General features: G+C 45.3%; 1 protein-coding gene across 2 annotated transcripts in view; it reads right to left on the minus strand.

Annotated features, from left to right (window-relative positions):
* Positions 1-18,985, minus strand: part of LOC147698759 (trifunctional purine biosynthetic protein adenosine-3-like) — a 277,831-nt gene that overhangs the window by 118,209 nt on the left and 140,637 nt on the right. The window lies entirely within an intron of this gene.

Consider the following 18,985-nt stretch of genomic DNA (forward strand, 5'->3'; position numbering starts at 1 on the left):
GGAAAATACCCTGGCTTAATTACATCCACAAACTTCTCCAAGACCTCGATCGGGAGCAATATTTTTCCGATCCACCATCAATAGAGGACATCTCAAAGAAAAAGCTGAAAGAACTCTGTATGGGCCACCTAAGAGAACTCCGCCATCAGGCCGAGATAGTTAAAAAACAAAATGAAAAAATTTGCTCACTACAGTCTGAGAAGTTATTGCAGCCCTACTTGTTGTTCTTTCTCTCGAACTATGAAAAGTTCCTACTAACAAGATTACGGTTCGACCTTTTTTTCCGAATGGTCTCATTCCCAGAACCAAACAACTGGTCCCGGAACTTGATTTGCTGTCCTTGTGACGGGGTTTCCAATCAAACAACTGTCCATGTTGTACTGTTCTGCAAGTACTATAGAACAGTAAGGAAGAAGTGGATCCTTCCCCTTCTTCGTCTAAGTGGACTAAGATGTACATATCCCGCTCTCGCCTATCTTCAGTCACCGAAAAATCCGTATGAAGCTAAAACGATAGTGACTTTCTTAAAACTAGTAACAAAAACCCGTCGTGAAACTGTTTTTTAATAACATGTATTTTAAACGCATTAATTCTTGAATTTTCTATAAAACTGTACTTTTTATGATTATGCAATTTTATAATCGAATAAAAGTTTATGAAATGAAATGAGTAGGAAGAGATTCCTATGTAAAGCTCTGGTTAATTCAACGTTGAAGGATACAGTGTTCCAAAATATTGTGCATCTAATCTTTGTCTCCTTGGAGACCTACTCTGCAAACCTCGCATTTTTACAATGCCAGAAAACGGAGCCCCTGGGGCCGCAGTAGATGCGACTCAGCAAGGTCCCGAATACACAGACCCGGGTGCTATTATCATCCCGGTCCAGTTAAGAAGATCTATAACTTTAAAACTTATAGAAAACGGACTGCCACCTCAAGGTGGTACAGTAATTTTCGTGATAGAGGCTCACGAGTATCGGCAGACAGAGGTATTCTATTCATGGATAAACTTTCCAGCGGTAAACGCTATAACACAAGAGTTTCACTATTACAAAATAGAGGAACCTCCGGATGAGTACGCCCCTTTCGAGGAGGTTGAAATTCCACTTAAATTTCAAGAGCACCTGCTCTAGTTTAATGGCGCCCTAAAACACAATGATCACATAACTAGGCTCGGTCCACTAGGTAGACCAGGAGCCACGTGGCCGGTTCTAGCCAGCTACACACCACATCCTGACATTACAAGAATGTCTAGAGAAGAGCTGTTAGCACAGCTAAACACATTAATAAAAATACATAGGCAATTAGTCCAATATGTAATACCGACTGCAACAGTTCAGCCAGCTGTTAATACACCACAGCTGACCCCTCATCAGGGGAACACAAATAAAATTACACCACAGAACATACAGTCATGTCTTGGTAAAACACCCGTAAAACGGGAACAAATTCCTTTCTGGTTAGCCCAGAAAATCACTCAAATAGAGGCAGTATTTCCTGATACTACCCCTATTGAGAAACACAGAATCTTGACCATCTGCCTTCCTATGGGAATCGCACCACACGTGGAGGACTGTGACACTTGGGGTACAGTCTTTGCTTCCATTTACACAAAAACACACGGTGTTCCGTCTATGGCGGTAATACCGGACGTGCTAAAACAGATTCAAAATGAATTCGGTCCAGAGCCCGCTTTAAATCTAGGTATGAAATTACTGAAAGATTTCAAGCAGGTCACGGCTATATTATTAGCCAATGTAAAGGGAGAAGCAGCATCTGTGGCGATTCGCCAGAAGTTGAGGGAAACCGATATAAAAGATCCTGTTGAGCTTGCAAAAATCATAGAAAAATGCTATGAAGAATTAGGTAGAGACAGCTTGGGTTGGAAACCGGTAAAGCCCCAACTGCTCGAAAATCCTGAAAAATTATTTATTAAAAATAATTCCAACACTCCTAAAAAGAGCTGGGATGGAAATAAACGATCCGCTCCCAAGGAAAAAGTTTTCCAGTCCAGAGGAAGGTCTCCTCGACGGAGGGAAAGAACTCCGACTCGAGAACGCCAGTCTCCCCAACGGGAGCCCTCTGAGAAAAGATATAACCTTAGAAATAGGGATAATATAAAAAAACCTGATAGATATCAAAGTATTGATACACGTCCCTCTCGATCTTTTCCACAGAATTCGGAAAGAAGAGGACGGTCAGACCCAGGAGAGCACACCAAGTCCAAAGACAAGGAACCTGCTCAAAATAAGAAATCTCAATTTCAGAAAAAGAAGGTAGCCAGTATTAGAGTAATCAACCATGCCGAGAATACTGAGGACACAGTTGAAAAACGGGGAGTGGGCATTGACAATGTTGGACAGTGTAGCAGAAATCAGTATAGCGCGCAAGATCTTGATGAGTCATCTGGAGACAGTGGACACGAATTAATACATTCAGGTTGAAACTGCAGACGCCAGACTTAGCGAGCCCCATAAAATATACGAAATAACATTGCGTATAGAGGGTGATAAGACTAGGAAAATTAAGGGTCTATTTTGGGATAAACTCTCAAAAGGCTATGATATTCTGTTAGCTGAAAAAGATTGGCCCCCGGAGTTTGTCAGGGAGTGCCCTCGTGGCGAAGAGGTGATTATGCCTGCCTTCTCGAATCACATACCGATTCATAAAAAATACACATATGCAAGGAAATGGGCAGTAGCCCAGGCACCTGCATTATATAAAAATCATGTAGGATGGGATGAGGATTCACCGCCTCACAAAATCCAACTAAAAAGTGAACCAACTGCCCAACGGCAGTATCCCATAAAGCAAGAAGCTAAAAAACAAGTCAGGGAGATCTTAGATCAACTTGAATACCAGGGGGTGATTGAAACATGCACCTCTCAAATGAACAATCCTTTGTTTCCTGTCTCCAAACCAGACAATTCATATCGTCTAGTTTTGGACTACAGACATCTTAATACATGTTGCAAAACTTTTGCAGTACAAAACTCGCATAGTGCAGCCCTAATGAATAACATAGTTAGGAAAAAGTACAAAACGACATTAGACATTTCTAATGGTTTCTTTTGTCAAAACATTGCACCAGAAAGCAGATACTTGACCGCTTTCTCCGCATTTGGGTCACAGAAAAAATTCTGTCGACTCCCACAGGGGTTCAAGAACAGCCCAGGACTATTCTCAGCTAGGGTAACAGAGTTACTACAAATCTATGATGATGAAGCATTATCTTACGTAGATGATATTTATCTCACAGACGACGACTTGGATACTCACTTGAAAAGAGTGAACACCATTATACTTGGGTTCGCAGCAGAGGGTTACAAATTCAACTTTAAAAAGTCCCGAATTGCCCATCTGACAGTACTGTTCTTAGGGTACGAATTATCAAGTGAAGGGAAAAGCCTAGCGGACAACTTCTTAGAGAAGTGCGCTGTACTCCAAGCTCCGAAAACGCTGAAGAATTTACAATCAATTCTAGGTTTTCTGAATTTCGGAAGAACTTACATCCTAAATTACGCAGAGAGGGTTAAACCTCTCTACAAACTAATAAAACCTGATTTAAAACAAATCAATTGGACTCAAAAACACACAGAAATTTTGAGATCACTGCAAACAGACATGTTAGCAAAAACAAAATTAGATACACGTGACAACACGATCGATCTTGTAATCCGTGTCATCCCAGGAAGATGCGGATTCACATACCTAACCTCTAATGAGGGAGAAAAGGTACCTATTTCAATTAAAACTCACTTGTACACACAAGCAGAAAAAACATTCAGTCACACAGAAAGAACTGTGAACGCAGTGCAAATCGCATTAGCAAATGAACGAGAACTAGCACACGGCAAAAGGATTAATATCCTCACAGCGGAATCCGCCTTCGAGGCGCTATTCAGCCCAGTAAACCTGCCTACAGTGTCACTGGACCCGAAATGGATACAGTACATAGATTCTCTAGGAGCGGAAGACGTGAAATACTATTTCGCCCCGCAATTTGAAGAACTGAATGATTTAGAATATGAAGAAGAATATCCTCTGCCAATCGAAATCCTGCCTCTCCCACAATATGCCTGTATAATCTATACAGATAGCTTTGTACAGCATTTTAATGTAGAGAGTAAATCCTACAATGCAGCATGTGCGATCATTAAAGGTCGTTGGCTGTGCGGTAAATTCAGACCGAAAGTAACAAAAACTGAATCTGTAAGAAACTGTTCGGTTCAAAGAACTGAAATCAGATCTTTAAAGATGGCGCTCGAAAATGCAGAACGCGAATTCCCCACACTTATCGTGTGCGATTCTCATTTTTGCGTCAACTCTTACAACAATAAGCTGCAGAGTTGGATTGAAAACGACTACAAAGATGACACAGGTGCCACAATAAAGCATAAATTGCTCTGGAACGAGGTAGCTCTTTTACACAAAGAACTACAAAAGACTCACGTGATTCACGCACAGAGTCTTCAACGTGATGGCGTTCACGTTGCAGGGAATTCATTGGCTAATACAGCCACCGCGGAAGCAACTAACCCGGCTTCCGTAGCCACAAAAAAGCGTACAGATAAGTACATAGACGGGGAAACCATACTGGCAGTAAAAACGACCGTAAAAGGCGACTGTGCAGCACTACCCGTAAACTATCCACTCAATTATGCATACATAATCGATGCAAACTCCGTTCCTTTTGCTCGAATCCCTGGAGTGGGGGACAGAGTAATTCCAAACAGGAGCAGGAGGGGCTTCCTCCTACTGGAAGCACACATGGGGTTGGGTCTGAAACACTAAACAATCAAAGCCTCTCTGAAAGAATTGCAATCAGAGTACTGGTGGCCAGGAATGAGTATAGATATTCAATGTTTTGCTCAAAATTGTGAAAACTGCAACAGAGATCGCAGAAATGAACAGGCCAGGGTAGTTTCAGGATCCCTTCTAGACAGCATAAGGCGGTCTATCTGCGCAATCAAAGAAGAGAAGCGCGTCCCAGTGTACACCATTAAGACAAAAAGCACCTAAAAAATTAGGTCCCCAGCGCTCGGCTGACGCTAGAACGGTTATAAAAGATTTGCGAGTCCATATCGGCACATGCGCAATTACCACGTTCCATTCTGACCAGGGTCCTGCTTTCAGCTCTCGAGCCTATAAGGAGGCCATGGCCAGCATGGGAATTGGGTTGCGGTATTCTTGTCCGTCGCACAAGTGTGGTAGAAAGAAAAAGCCGGGATATAAAGCAATCTATAACAGCGAAGGTATTAGGTTCAGGCGCTGGGTGGGTCAAACATTTAATAAGTGTCCAGACTAGTCTTAACAACATGCCAAGAAATTCTCTAAAAGGTTTCAGCCCATACGAACTATTGTTCGGAATTAGAATGAACGTTCAGGACCTCGATAGTCAGATGTCAGTGGTACAAGCAGAAACAAAGCAGTTTGAAGTAAAAGACCGTTTGGCTGTTTTACAGGAACTGAATGAAACAAGAAAATCATTAAGCAACATAAAGTTAAAGCAACAGCCAAATACCACTGACGAGGCACCACCCGCAACAGCCCCAGCAAGGCCTGTCTGGATTCCAAAGATTGGGGATCTAGTCAGAGAAAAGATCACGGTTAAGAAGGAATTTGGGCCTTCTTACAGAAAAGCAGTACCTGTCTTAGCAGTCACCGGAACAAGATCAGTTGTGCTACCGCCCCTTGCTGGTAAAAAGGAGAACAGAGTCGTGTCCATCGAAAAGTTATCTAGTACAAGTAACGTCCATGGTCAAATGTTGTATGCAAGCATTGTTCCCGAGCGGGCCTCCAGACATAGTGACTCCCCTCTGGCCTCGTCTGAATCTCTATTCTATACAAATTGATACATTAAGCAAAATGAAATCTGTGCTTTTACAGACAACAGTGCCTATAACGTCATCTAAAGAGACGTATGATCTTCTAGTCGCAAGGACGGCTACTGAGGTTCATGACCTTTTATCAACAAATTGCCCCGTGCATTTCGTAGAAATGTTCAGCCAACTCCTTAACATGTCTAGTGCAACAAGCATCCCAGGCATATTTAAGACAGTCTTTACGGGACTGCTAACACCCTTCCAGGCAATTTTGGGAATCTTTCCTAATTTTGTGCACTCCATCTTTGGCGGCATACCACTATTTTTGGGACTCATCGCAGGGATCCTATTTTTGACCATTCTGCTACGTTATGGCAAGCCTCGGCTCAGACATAGCTCCCATGGGAATGGAAGAGAAAATCCTAGCAATGCGCTACAGGGACAGGATAACTAACGTCCTCGGATTGGCCAGGCTAAGAGATCTAAACATGACCTGGTTCCTTTCATTCAGACCGATATGGCAAAATTGCATTTTACCTGTGCTACGGTGTATGCTTTGCGGCGAGGAATGCGTGTTGGACATCTGTCTTTCACTTCCATCAGCAGTACCAATGGACGTCGATACTTTGCTAAGTCCAATAACGGCTCACGCATTGTGTTGTCCCCAGCGGCTACCAATCCTGATGACGGCATTCGTGGAGACTCCTGTACTACAGCCAAGTGGTAACAGTGGAGCGAGTGACAAAAGCAACATCATCCAGGTACAACGTTCTGTGAGCATTGCTGGTCCTGCCTTCGATGACAGCAATCATTCTCACACCTGCCAAGTTACAGCGCTATCTACTTTGGTTGAACTATCACCTGATTTTGTAGACCAATTCTTTGCGAGCCTGTCTGATACGATGTTCTCACCCATAGAGAAACAATAACTTTTGAGAAGCTTTCCGACACACAGCGTTCCCATGAACTCTGAATTCGGCCTTCAGTTTTGATCAACAAAAACTGCCAGCAGCTTTGGAAATATATTTTTCTTTGAATTGGACAATTTTTTAAATATTGACCCTCTTTTTTTGGCACGAATAATTCTTTGCTTAACGTAAAAACTATTCTTAGAGAACAGAAGCTTCACACTTCTATTTCTAAACACATCTAGAGACATAACAACATAACACCAGCCTCTAGCACACATGTTATTACAATGCATTTTTATGTGATGATTTAGCTCGCATTTCTTCTGTCAGAGATACTTCATGTGTAATTCTTTTTGCATAATCGTTCATTGATTTCATATGCAATTCCTTTTGAATGGTTACTATGCTTTAAAAAACGTACAGTACCGAAATTCCATGTATTACGAGTACGCCTATTTCGAATGCATTTATGTATTTTGGGGTGGGCAATGTTACACATGCATCTTATTGCTTAGTTTTAGTAATTTTGATGGACATGTATACGTGGAGTGGGTGTTACGTGCTTATCTAGGTTCCTGATCGATACTGTGACCTTATGCCCCTATTCGGCTATAAATCCATTTATTCCCTATATTGGCATAACCGTTCAAGTGCGATTTTCTGAAAAGTCATCTCTGGCCTCACACGAACAGAGCCACATTCCAGCATGACTCTCTGCTACTTCCTTTGCGACCAATTAGTGCAATGACAGAGCAGCAGTCACTATCTGATATTCCTAGATAACACTCCGAGTTCTTCAACAAGATAAAAACTTAGCAAACCTGGAAATCCCCGCTTGCTATGTTTTGATTAGTAATGGAACTCTAATGAGCAACTGATAACTGTCACTTCCAAGTGACATCTTTAATTGACGTCTTATGTCCAACAAACTTGCGTCAAACCCGGCACCTGTCAGGTATAAATATTACCAACGTTGCCTTAAGCAATGAGCGAACCTGTTGCTGATGCCAGCTGCCTGCATGACCCCGTGTTGGTAAAAACTAGCACTCTGTCGCTGCAGCCTGCTATCCTGTGGTGGTGAAGCTACTGATTACCATTATCGCCGCTACAGCGCGAACTATGGTTCAGTACGCTTGAGGAGCCGTGCAGCCGTCCTCTGCGAAGACATCCAGCCCAGCTGCCCGCGGACGCTGTCACCCCTCCTTCCTCGACGCGCTGAGAGAAGCCGCTGCATTTCTCGTGCAGAGAAATCCAGTCCCGGCGCTTCCAGTTTACCCTCGCGGGTGACTGGGATATCGAGAGAGACCCCTGAAGGAGATACCAATCCTCCATCATTCTATTCAGAGGTATGGTGTTGACTAAACCCTTAGACGAGAATTCTTGAAACAAACCTTGGCAAAACCAACTTAACTTAAGCTACTTACTTGCTCCCCTTCTCACGTGTTAGGCTTAGGTCAGGCACACTGGGGTAGGCTTAGTTAGAAGCACCAGTTGAGTATGTTAGCCTAATGTATATATGACTGTATATATGTTTTATTACTTTTAAACCATTGTATGGCTAAGAAACCATATCAATGCTTTTACAGTTCTATTTCGCAATACTTATCTTACTGTACGTACTTTTTATAATAACAGTTATTGCAATTGTGGCAATACATTTCTCTTGTACGAGAAGAAAGACTGTTCAATAAATGTTAACCCTTTATTGATAAACGCCCGTCTCTCTATTCTCTACATACTGTGAAAGTAAACTGCACTAGACTGACTGAGTGAAATCTGTGTCTATTGTTTCACACGACCCTAGAGATCGACTCTTGATCTGAGGAGCAAAGTTGTCATGTTGCACGGTTGTTGGAAAGCTGAATCCCTTCTTGTCTGTGCCAAGGAAGCTGATCACTTCCTATGCAGAGAAGAAAGTTTCCAGTGACCCCTGAGCTAGTTGGTAACACAACCCAATTAAGTTTAGCATAGTCAGTGGAGGCCTGGAATATCCGCAGTTCCACGTCGATACTACTGTTTATGTTATTCCAATGCGCAGGGCCTAGTGGGAAACTAGGAACTACACTACAAACACAACGTCATTATTTTCCAGTTTTAACCTTACTGATAAACAGATCAGTTTGGCACAGAAAGGAGCAGACTATACAATCTTGAGCATCGAGAAACTCGAGAGATTACCATTGACAATGTCAGAGAGCCCTGTCATTGAATGGATAATACACGGAATTATCACAATTCCGATAACAACTTTCCGATTTCATAAATGCCTTGAGTACATACCTGCTGGCCAATATGAACAATTGGGTAAGGGATATGTAAAATCCGAATGGAAATTACCATACACTCATTCTTGCTATAGTGACAGCGACAAAAATGTGTTTCTTAGTGGTGACAACTGTAAACACTCACTAAGCGGTATACTTTTGTGTCAGGGTATTAATTTACACGGAGCATGTGATGGAAATTCAAACAACCTCTCATGCCACCAGCTAGTCACACCTGCAACTCAGATAGAGCCCTTCTTTATGCAACTCGCAAACGGGAGTTACATTCTTAGAACGGATCACAGGTGCTGTGGCCTCGCGCCCGGAAAAAGTTATCTAGTACAAGTAACGTCCATGGTCAAATGTTGTATGCAAGCATTGTTCCCGAGCGGGCCTCCAGACATACTGACTCCCCTCTGGCCTCGTCTGAATCTCTATTCTATACGAATTGATACATTAAGCAAAATGAAATCTGTGCTTTTACAGACAACAGTGCCTATAACGTCATCTAAAGAGACGTATGATCTTCTAGTCGCAAGAACGGCTACTGAAGTCCATGACCTTTTATCAACAAATTGCCCCGTGCATTTCGTAGAAATGTTCAGCCAACTCCTTAACATGTCTAGTGCAACAAGCATCCCAGGCATATTTAAGACAGTCTTTACGGGACTGCTAACACCCTTCCAGGCAATTTTGGGAATCTTTCCTAATTTTGTGCACTCCATCTTTGGCGGCATACCACTATTTTTGGGACTCGTTGCAGGGATTCTATTTTTGACCATCCTGCTACGTTATGGCAAGCCTCGGCTCAGACATAGCTCCCATGGGAATGGAAGAGACAATCCTAGCAATGCGCTACAGGGACAGGATAACTAACGTCCTCGGATTGGCCAGGCTGAGAGATCTAAACATGACCTGGTTCCTTTCATTCAGACCGATATGGCAAAATTGCATTTTACCTGTGCTACGGTGTATGCTTTGCGGCGATGAATGCGTGTTGGACATCTGTCTTTCACTTCCATCAGCAGTACCAATGGACGTCGATACTTTGCTCAGTCCAATAACGGCTCACGCATTGTGTTGTCCCCAGCGGCTACCAATCCTGATGACGGCATTCGTGGAGACTCCTGTACTACAGCCAAGTGGTAACAGTGGAGCGAGTGACAAAAGCAACATCATCCAGGTACAACGTTCTGTGAGCATTGCTGGTCCTGCCTTCGATGACAGCAATCATTCTCACACCTGCCAAGTTACAGCGCTATCTAATTTGGTTGAACTATCACCTGATTTTGTAGACCAATTCTTTGCGAGCCTGTCTGATACGATGTTCTCACCCATAGAGAAACAATAACTTTTGAGAAGCTTTCCGACACACAGCGTTCCCATGAACTCTGAATTCGGCCTTCAGTTTTGATCAACAAAAACTGCCAGGAGCTTTGGAAATCTATTTTCTTTGAATTGGACAATTTTTTTTAATATTGACCCCTTTTTTGGCACGAACAATTCTTTGCTTAACGTAAAAACTATTCTTAGAGAACAGAAGCTTCACACTTCTATTTCTAAACACATCTAGAGACATAACATCATAACACCAGCCTCTAGCACACATGTTATTACGATGCATTTTTATGTGATGATTTATCTCGCATTTCTTCTGTCAGAGATACTTCATGTGTAATTCCTTTCCTTTTGCATAATCGTTCATTGATTTCATATGCAATACCTTTTGAATGATTACTATGTTTTAAAAAAAAACGTACAGTACCTAAATTCCATGTATTACAAGTACGCCTATTTCGAATGCATTTATGTATTTTGGGGTGGGCAATGTTGCACATACATCTAATTGCTTAGTTTTAGTAATTTTGATGGACATGAAAACGTGGAGTGGGTGTTGCGTGCTTATCTAGGTTCCTGATCGATACTGTGACCTTATGCCCCTATTCGGCTATAAATCCATTTATTCCCTATATTGGCATAACCGTTCAAGTGCGATTTTCTGAAAAGTCATCTCTGGCCTCACACGAACAGAGCCACATTCCAGCATGACTCTCTGCTACTTCCTTTGCGACCAATTAGTGCAATGACAGAGCAGCAGTCACTATCTGATATTCATAGATAACACTCCGAGTTCTTCAACAAGATAAAAACTTAGCAAACCTGGAAATCCCCGCTTGCTATGTTTTGATTAGTAATAGAACTCTAATGAGCAACTGATAACTGTCACTTCCTAGTGACATCTTTAATTGACGTCTTATGTCCAGCAAACTTGCGTCAAACCCGGCACCTGTCAGGTATAAATATTACCCACGTTGCCTTAAGCAAGGAGAGAAAGATACGAGCTGCGAGTTCGTTCCCTGTTGCTGATGCCAGCTGCCTGCATGACCCTGTGTTGGTAAAAACTAGCACTCTGTCGCTGCAGCCTGCTATCCTGTGGTGGTGAAGCTGCTGATTACCATTATCGCCGCTACAGCGCGAACTATGGTACAGTACGCTTGAGGAGCCGAGCAGCCGTCCTCTGCGAAGACATCCAGCCCAGCTGCCCGCGGACGCTGTCACCCCTCCTTCCTCGACGCGCTGAGAGAAGCTGCTGCCTTTCTCGTGCAGAGAAATCCAGTCCCGGCGCTTCCGGTTTACCCTCGCGGGTGACTGGGATATCGAGAGAGACCCCTGAAGGAGATACCAATCCTCCATCATTCTATTCAGAGGTATGGTGTTGACTAAACCCTTAGACGAGAATTCTTGAAACAAACCTTGGCAAAACCAACTTAACTTAAGCTACTTACTTACTTCCCCTTTCACGTGTTAGGCTTAGGTCAGGCACACTGGGGTAGGCTTAGTTAGAAGCACCAGTTGAGTATGTTAGCCTAATGTATATATGACTGTATATATGTTTTATTACTTTCAAACCATTGTATGGCTAAGAAACCATATCAATGCTTTTACAGTTCCATTTCGCAATACTTATCTTACTGTACGTACTTTTTATAATAACAGTTATTGCAATTGTGGCAATACATTTCTCTTGTACGAGAAGAAAGACTGTTCAATAAATGTTAACCCTTTATTGACAAACGCCCGTCTCTCTATTCTCTACATATCGTGAAAGTAAACTGCACTAGACTGACTGAGTGAAATCTGTGTCTATTGTTTCACACGACCCTAGAGATCGACTCTTGATCTGAGGAGCAAAGTTGTCATGTTGCACGGTTGTTGGAAAACTGAATCCCTTCTTGTCTGTGCCAAGGAAGCTGATCACTTCCTATGCAGAGAAGAAAGTTTCCAGTGACCTCTGAGCTAGTTGGTAACACAACCCAATTAAGTTTAGCATAGTCAGTGGAGGCCAGGAATATCGGCAGTTCCACGTCGATACTACTGTTTATGTTATTCCAATGCGCAGGGCCTAGTGGGAAACTAGGAACTACACTACAAGGGAACAAGAGGGTGACTAAACATAATATTGGGTACATTATAATATTCAATACCATGATCGGATAATAGTCATATGCTGTTGGAATAACAATAAACACTCAAACAGACGATAATATAAGAACGGTGCAGAGCCTTTTGTCCAGCTACAATAGAGATCAGGAGAGCTAGGCTATAAGGTTGGCTTATACCACTTTCTAAGAGATTACAGGGAGAGAAGGGGTAGGGAACATCCGGTTTAGCAAATTAACATGAACATTAAACTAATAGGTAGTGTGAGAGTAGTATAATAGGCTCGTACTCCTCGTAAGGATATAATATCATTAGACAATGAGGTAGCCAGTGGTACCAAGTCAGTGCAAGTCTCTGGTCCAACAACGATAAGGTTCAGGAGAACTTGGCCATAAGGAAGGCTTTCACCTCTTTCTTGAAGAAGGCAGTGGAGGTGATAAGCCTGGTTTCAGGAGGGAGTGCGTTCCAAATCCTGGGTGCCATTCCTGAGAAGGAGCGTTTGTACATTTTTTCCTTCCGGAATCTGCGAGGTTTCAGGAGTAGATTTTTTGTACTTCTATTGGATCTCGACCCTCCTGATATAGTCAACTTTTGAGTGAGGTAGTTGGGTGCCTTGTGGTGTACGGCTGAGTGTGTCATAACAGCAATTTTCAACTGTATTATGGCTTCAAAGGGCAACCAATTCAGGGATATCAAATCGGGGGTTATATGAGAGTGTTTTCTTGAGCCAGTGATGAGTCTCGCGGCAGCGTTCAAGGAGGCTCTTAGGGGTGCAGTTGTTGCTAGAGGGAGTCCGCTGAGGGCCACAATTCCATAGTCAATGTGTGGGATGACTAGGGCTTGTACAGCAGTTTGGAAGTCTTTGACAGGGAGGAAGGGTTTAAGTTTCCTTAATGTATTGATTTGGAGGTTAGCTCCTTTCGTTGCTTTGCTAATGTGCTGTTGCATGCTGAGCTTTGCGTCGAGTGTGATGCCTAAGGATTTCGTAGAGTCCACGATGGTCGGTCGGACATTGAGTGCTGTTAGGTGATTGAGCCAGATTTGGGTGGTGGTAGATTTCGCAGGGGGCGATATCAGGAGGAACTCAGTTTTCAGAGCATTCAGTTTAAGGTGATTATCGGCCAGCCACGATTGGGTGTTTCTCAATGTGTGGTTCAGGAGTTTGATATCCTCCGGGGATTGTACCTTTAGGTAAAGTTGAGTGTCATCGGCATACATATGGAAGTGTACATTGGATGCTTGGAGCAAGGTGGCCAGTGGTTCCATTATGAGGTTGAACAGTGTGGGTGAAAGGGAGGATCCTTGTGGAACGCCTAAGTCTACTGGCACAGATGAGGATAGCACATTGTTAATCTTGAACTTCTGAGACCGGTTATGATGGAAGGAGGTGAACCATTTGTGAACAGTCCCGGATAAACCCATTCTGGTGTTTAGCAGCTCCAGTAGGTTCTCATGTTTGACCGTGTCAAAAGCTGATGAGAGGTCAAGAAGGATGAGGAGGCATGAGTCATTGCGATCAAGAATTTGGAGGGCGTCATCAATTATGTGCGTCATGGCCGTTTCCGTACTGTGTTTCGCTCTGAAGCCTGATTGATGAGGGTTGAGGAGGTCAAACTGGTCAATGTGTTTTGTTAGTTGGAGTTGTACACATTTTTCCAGCAGTTTGGCCAAGGTGGGGATATTGGTGATAGGGCGGTAATTGTTTAGGTCCGACGGGTCAGCTGTAGGTTTCTTGAGTATGGGCGTGACTTGCCCCACCTTGAGGGAGTCAGGAATGAAACCTTGTTGAAGGGAACTGTTAATGATTTTGGTCCAGAGTGGGAGGAGCATGGGGGTGAAGTCTTTTACAGCATTGGCCGGTAGGGGGGTCAATGAGGTGATTAGAGGGCTTCAAGGTGCCAATCAGTTTGTGTATTGCTTCTTCAGAGTAGGTGTCGAAGGACGTCCATGATGCGCTATTTTTAGGTTGAGTGTTAGGCATTCTGATGTGGCTAGGGTATCGGCTTACATCATTGAGGAGGTCAGTTCTTATGTGGTCGGTCTTTAGCTTAAAGAAGGCAGAAAAGTCTTCACTGTGTGGGATATCGCTTGCTGTGTCTTGATTGTAAGGGTTGCGACTTGGTTTGAGTTTTGACTAGTTCAAACAGTTTTCTTGGTCGGTTTTTTGCTTGGTCAAGCTGGAGGCTAAAAAAGTCAGCTTTCGCACGCTTTATTTTTCTAAAGTAGGCATTTCTCTTATTCTTCAGCGTTTTGCGATGCAGTGAAGAGGGGTCCGCTCTCCAAGTGCGCTCTGCCATTCGCATAGTACGCCTGTCTTCATTGAGTCTGCCGTCATACCAAGGGTTCGAATTCTTAGTGGAGGCTCGCTTTAGTTGCAGTGGGGCGGCCTCGTTGATTATTGAGTACATAGAGTCGAGGTAGTGGTCGGTCAGTGATTGAGCATCTGAGGCGCCAGTAGGGGGGAAGGAGGAGACTGTAGGTGTGGGGGGGTAGGGAGTTGGGGTTAAGATTCTTCATGTCCCTTTTCCAGATCTTGGATTTGGTGTGTTGAGCCGGGGTAGGTTTGACTTTTTCATTGATAAAGAAGGTGATAATGTGGTGGTCTGACCAGTCACAAGGTTGGATTGCCCCCAGTTGGGTAGAGTCCTCTTTGGCGATGATCAGATCGAGTATCGAACCTTTATCGTGTGTCGGGCTGTTGCATATTTGGGTGAGGTCAAGCGCATTGAGGAAAGTTTTGAGACTATTCACCACTGCCTCTTTCTGGTCGTTCCAATGGAGATTGAAGTCACCCAAGTAGATTTGAGTGATCTGTCGACCAGCATTGGATGTGATTGTGTCCATGAGTTGTTGGGTGAAGATGAGGTTGTCCCCCGGCGGGTGATAGATGAGATGTAAGGCACATACTGGTTTGCCCTCGCTGGAGATATCGAGGCTGAAGAGTTCACAGGAAGTGAGGGAGGGGGAGGTGACTTTGGTAACGGAGAGGTTGTTCCTGAAAATGCATGCGATTCCCCCGCCCGTCTTGCCGGTCCTGTTGAGTCTAATGATGTGGTAATTGGGGGGAACGAGTATGTCCATAAACGGCGTGGAAGTTAGCCACGTTTCCGTCAAGATGGTTAGATTAAGATCCATTGATGTGACGAGATCTGCAATGTCAGAGGAATGTCTCTGGGCTGATCTGCAGTTGAGTAGGATGCATTTGAGTCTGGGGGTGAGAAGGGTGGTCGAGTGTTCTAGAGATAGGGGGACTTTTCTGAGGTTGTTGGGGACGGAGATTCTGTTACTTAGAGTTGGGTGCCTAAGAGGATTTGTGATAATTGTGGGTATGGGGAGGTGTGTGGAGGTTATGTGTTTAACCGGACCTGGGCCAAAAGAGCGAAGGAGGGTGCATGTGTCGTGGTCGGACAGGGCGTTAAGGGCACGCCGGGGGCGGTGGGTGTTGTTGCGAGCGGGGATAGTAAGCCAACACGGAGAGAGTTGAATGCGATGGCCTGTGGGGAGAGAGTGGCGTCTGTTGGATACGGAGGTGGTCGTTGTAGGTCGGGGTTGTCTGGGGAGTGTGGAAAGAAGTTCTTTGAATGTGTGGAGCTCGTCTTTGAATTGAAGGAGGATGGATAGAATCAAATCCAGAGTTGGATTAGGACTAGTATTTGTGAAGAGCCGGTGGTCGAGTAGGGAGCTGGGGAGCGAATTTGGGGCAGAGGGGTGGGGTATGCTAGCGTTCGTGGAGGGCTCTGAGGTAGAAGAGGGTGGGGTGTTATACGATGGGAGTTTATGGTCGAGGGGTGTGGGTGAGGTAGGGGGAGGGTGGGAGGTAGAGGTGGGGTCGTCATCGATGGGAGGCGGCGCCGGTGAGTTGAGGGGTGAATGCAGTCTGAAGACAATCGGGGTGATAGGAAGGTAGTGGGGGCTGAGTATGGGGGGGGAGATCTTAGTCTGTGGCTGGGGGGTGTGGGGGGGGCTACATCGGGTGTGTGGCTATCTATAGCACTAGGGGGATGGGCGAGGTGTGTGTCATTCCGCTGATGCAATAGGCGCGGTAGGGTAGATTGAGGATTGGAGTTGGGGGGTGTTGCGCAGCTTGATGTGTGCGGAGAGGAAGTCCGCCGTTTGGCGATGTGTTCTAAGAAGGTAGGGAATAGGTTGTCGAGTCGGTCAAGGTTCCTATCAGTGGCTTGGAGTAGGATGGTCCCATTGTTGTAGATGGTGATGGTGGCTCTGCCTGGGAAGACTTGAGATGGTGAGGTAGAAAGCGTTAGGCTATGGGCGGATTTGCTGGTGGTGTGGATAGTGAGAATGGAAAGGAATGCTTTCCTCCATTGTGCTCTACGCAGGGTGTAGAAGATGATGTCGTTGTTCGTGGCTCTGTTGACCAGTGAAAAATAGGTGTCCACACACGGGGTTTCAGGGTGTGTCTTCAGGAAGTTATGTTTGTAGCGTTTGGCGTTTTTCTTGGAGAGCTCGGGTGGGTAGATGATTTTGTAGGTGTGCTCACCCATGCGTTCCATGGTGGGAGAGGCGTAGGTAGAGGAGGGTGGGAGTACGTGGGTGCGTTTGTGCGGTTGCGCGGTTGCAGGGTTGTAAGCCTAAGTGGTGGTCTTGGGTATGGGCAATAGTTGAGGATGAGGATGACTAGTCTAAGATGGCCCCCACCGTGGAAGAATAGTCAGAGATGGCCGCCAGGATGGCATATAGGAAGGCAGAGTAGTAGTCCTTTCTCTGTTGTTGATGTGCCTTAGAGAGATAGTTTCCCTTTCCGGGGCAGGTCGAGTTATTCCATTCTCTGTGTTGTTAGGTGGGGAGGGGAGAGGTTAGATTCTGTGCTGCTCGGTGGTGAGGAGGGAGACTTCTCTGTTTTGGTGACCTGTGACCACGTTGGTATGTAGCTTCATGCTCATCTGGTGGGCAGTGGAGGTGATTTATGGCTCCGGTATATGGCCCCCGCCATTTTAGGTGTAGGAGAGAGAGACAAATGAAAGGATCGCATGCTGCGTGGATAGTTTGTAAGCAGATAGCTTTGTATGAATTAGGGCAGAGAATGCAGCGCTGGTTTGTTCAAAATAGAGATTAAAAAATTAAAAGCATGCTTGTAATTACCTTCGGGACTGTCAGGCTGCATTAAGGGTGTTCAAGTCAGACATTTGTGAAGAGGCGACTCCTAATTTCCAGTTGACTGTTCAATAAAAGTAGGAAGAGCTCCAATGCTGAGTGCTTGTTTTCCTTTATTTCGCGTGATTCCAGGGGGAGGCTGGGTTAATAGACGCCTTGCATCCGTGTACCGTCACAGCGCGGTACCAAGCCGTGAACAAGCCGACCCGCTGCCCCACTTCTCCCTCGAGCCCCGACTCCCCAGGTTGCTCCGCTGCCTCACGACCCCTCCCCCTCGCTGCGTGCATGTGATCCGGCGAGAGAGGGAGGCCAGATGCATCTCCGCTGCGGGCCGTCCAGTCCCAGACCTCCAGTGCAGGGGGCAATCCTCTACGGTCTCCGCAGCGCTCGCCGCCCTCAGCGCCGGGACCCTCGGGTGGCCAGTGGCTCCCAGTCGCTCCGCTCAGCTACGCGGCGCCCAACAGGCATCAGCAGGCATCGCCTCTCCGCTCTTCCAGGCTGCCCGGTCGTGATCGCAGTCCCGGCAAGCAGTCTCCAGGCGCCCTCTCCGCGTCCGGCGTTCTCAGGCGGTGGCTGGCAGCGCTTCTCAGCTGTCCCCGACCTGCCTGGTAGTTGCTGCAGTCCCAGTAGGCAGATGGGTCCTAAGGACCAGGGGCACCAGCAAAGGACAAGTTGACTACAATACACAAAGGTCATTTCAGTTTAATCGGGGACCGAATCTTCAATTAAAGATATCTTTCGACCGGTAAGGTCTAGAATAATTGCTCACACTGCTCTAAATTCTGGAGGAAGTACTCCAGCCAGCAGAACTAAATTCCACACTAGGTTGTGAAAGCAGGCTGTATTTGGATCCCTTTGGCACTGGGAGAAGATAAGCAGAGATATGGATCAGAGACTATGCAAGCTCACTCTTCTTGATATTCAAAGATGATGGTGCAAATCCTTAATCCAGATGTCCTTATTGTTTTCCCTAGGCAGCAGGGCAACCTTGTGGTCCCAGGGCAACAATGGGGTTTCTGAGAAAACAAATCCCTCAAGATGTTCTTGCCCAGGACTATCCAGCCAACTAGGCCTCATGTTATGTCCCTCTGATCAAGTCATTCCCTATGAAAAGCACAAGCCAGCACCTCCTCAGACAGGTAGGTAGGTAGAGAGATCCTTTCCTTCTCCAGTCACACAGCAAGGTGACTTGGCACGCTTTCCTAGACCTGGGCCTATTCTGAATGGAGAAGGATCCAAGTACAGGTTGAGTGGGCTAAGTACTTATAATCCTGTGGTGGTTTAGGTGGATTGCTAGAATAGATGAAAGGGTTTGGACTCCTAGTCCCCAGAAGCATCCTGAGGCTCTTGCTGGCTGATGCTTGGAGGCTGCACACCCATGCACCTAGGCTGGGAAAAAGACAATGGGATGGGTCCCCCTAAAGGCATAGGTA

Source organism: Lissotriton vulgaris, chromosome 8 (assembly GCF_964263255.1).
Source record: "Lissotriton vulgaris chromosome 8, aLisVul1.2, whole genome shotgun sequence".
NCBI classification, from domain to species: Eukaryota; Metazoa; Chordata; class Amphibia; order Caudata; family Salamandridae; genus Lissotriton; species Lissotriton vulgaris.